Source organism: Monopterus albus, unplaced genomic scaffold (assembly GCF_001952655.1).
Source record: "Monopterus albus unplaced genomic scaffold, M_albus_1.0 scaffold63.1, whole genome shotgun sequence".
Lineage (NCBI taxonomy): Eukaryota > Metazoa > Chordata > Actinopteri > Synbranchiformes > Synbranchidae > Monopterus > Monopterus albus.
The window spans coordinates 1877066-1879446 of record NW_018127943.1 but is presented as its reverse complement, the minus strand read 5'-3'; the positions used below and the strand labels follow the sequence as shown (position 1 = coordinate 1879446).

General features: G+C 40.9%; 1 protein-coding gene across 1 annotated transcript in view; it reads right to left on the bottom strand.

Annotated features, from left to right (window-relative positions):
- The window catches only part of LOC109962356 (regulator of G-protein signaling 6-like), a 71953-nt gene that overhangs the window by 69143 nt on the left and 429 nt on the right, over positions 1-2381 (bottom strand). The gene's annotated exons all lie outside the window — the stretch shown is intronic.

The following is a 2381-nucleotide window of genomic DNA, read 5'->3' as shown; positions in this document are numbered from 1 at the left end:
AACTCAAATGTGCTTTGTGCCCCGTCATGGTGGTGAACCTAATGCTGATTGTAGTCAAAAAGTAAGAATAATCCCTATTGAGGTGAATGGCCAGGCTGTTCAGGCTTTAATTGATACTGGCAGTGATCAGACCTTGGTGCATAGTAAATTGGTGCCATCTAATGTTGTTTGTGTTAATGATATGATCCCTATTTGTTGTGTTCATGGGGATGAAAAACCTTATCCCACTGCAGATATGTTCATTAAGGTGCAGGGCCAAGTCTACCTTCTGAATGTTGGGGTGGTACCTAATTTGCCTTTTTCAGTAGTGTTGGGTCGTGATCTGCCAGTACGTTTTGATTTGTTGCACATGACTCAAAAATGTAATGTGGTTGTGACTAGAGCTCAAGCTGGACAGTCAGACCAACATTTAGAGACTCTCAGTGCCCTGCCTTTCTTTCATGCTGATTTAGAGACTGCACCTGGGAAGTCACGCAAATCACGCAGGCAGAGAAAGCAGGAAAAAATCAAAGGCACTGTTGTTCAATCAGTAGTAGATCCTACACCTGATGTATATGGGGGTTTTAAGATTCCTAGCAACATGGTGGACATGCAGCAGAAGGATCCACATTTAGTTTCATTGTTACAGAGAGCACAAGAGAGGGAATTGGGTACTGAGCCTGACTTTAGCATGACTGAGGAGTTTTTTCTTCAGAAGGGAGTACTTTATCGTCAGCATGGAGCAGTCAAGCAGCTAGTTGTTCCTCAGTCTGTTCGTTTGATTAATTTTGTATTGTTAATGTGTTTACCTTTTCTTTTGAGTTACCGTGTTTCCTGGTCTTTGGAAGGTGGGGGGGGGCCAAAAGACTGGACTGAGGAAGCAGCAGGTTTAAATACCTCCCACTAGGCCTGGACTGCACCAAGTGCCCAATATAAGAAAGGGGGGAGTTTGGGAGAAATTGTTTATTTGTTGGTAGTGTTAGGTATTTTTAGTCAGATAGAAATTGGATAGATACTTTATGTATTAGAAATGTTTAGTGGAGATAGGATGTCTAGTTAGACTGTTAAATGCTTAGTCATGCTTATGAGTTTCTACAGGGTACATCTGGTCAAGGATAACTAGAGAGAAGAGTTGATGACTGTCAGCAGACAGGGTGTTTAATATTATTATTATGATGTGTATAACTGGTGGGTTCAGGGTCTTTCATCTTACATCTGCCTGCGAGCAGTTTGGAGGTGCAAGATACCTGAGCGTGTAATGTTAATTTTACCTGTGATCCTTTGAATAAATCAGCACTGTTTTGTAGTTACTTGGACTGTCTTGTCTCTCAGAGTTAGCAATGGTAAGAAGAACCAAGAAAGTCCTGCAGTAGTTTATGTTAGAACTTTATTTGTCAAGTTATGTTAATTTCTTTATATTTAAAGGAAATATTTAGTTGAGAGCAGACTGTCTGTTTAGGGTTTATTAGTTGATTATTTTGGTAGTGTCTTTAGTTTATCCCTTGTGTGTGTTATTGGTTTGGCCAGCCAGTATATATGTTCCCCTGTGTGTGTCATTTGCTAGGTCAGTTGGTTTTGTTGAGGTATTAGACAGTTCAGTTTGCTGTATTTTGAGTTTCCCTATCTTTTGTTGACCTCTTTTAGGGCCCAATTTAGCTGATGTTAATTTTGTATTTTTCTTACTTTGAGGTTAATAAACCCTTTTTGAACTTTGGAAGCTGTGTCTTTTGCCTTACTGCTTGGTCCCTGACAACATACCAGGTAAACAAGGGAGAATGAAGGTGATTCTTCACTAGACTGCACTAAGGGTTTTTCCCAGAAATAATCCACCTTAAACCGATTTAGGAAGTCAAAGGCTGAAAGGGTTTGGCCTCCCTCTGGTGTTGGCTGATAAGGCCTGACTCACATTTCATTCCAAAAATCCTATGAGGTCAGAGCTCTATGCAAACCCATTAAGATCTATCACACCAAACTGGGAAAACCATTTCTTTATAGACCTATATTGGTGAACTAGGCTGAACTAGGAAGGGACTGCTCTGAACAATTGCTGGAATCATAAATCAAGTTTTCCCTTGGTTAAAACGTATGCTTAGGTCCACATACTTCTTGCAGTTTGGCCACATAGTCTAATGTAGGTCTAACCAAGTCGCACATAGCCAATATAAGCCACAGGTGCATCAGCTAACTTCCAAATATCAGGTTGGGAATAAAAATAGGAAACAAATCCAACTAATATAAGTTAGGAGAGTTTGGTTTGATGGACGGTGGCGCCTTCATAAGAATATACACATCTCTCTGGCTCCATGACAGCCTGTCCTCACAGGTCCGCTCTACTCCCCAAAACGCACAGCAGCGCTGCAGCCACTCACACATTTACATGCACACACAGTCAGTTAAAACCG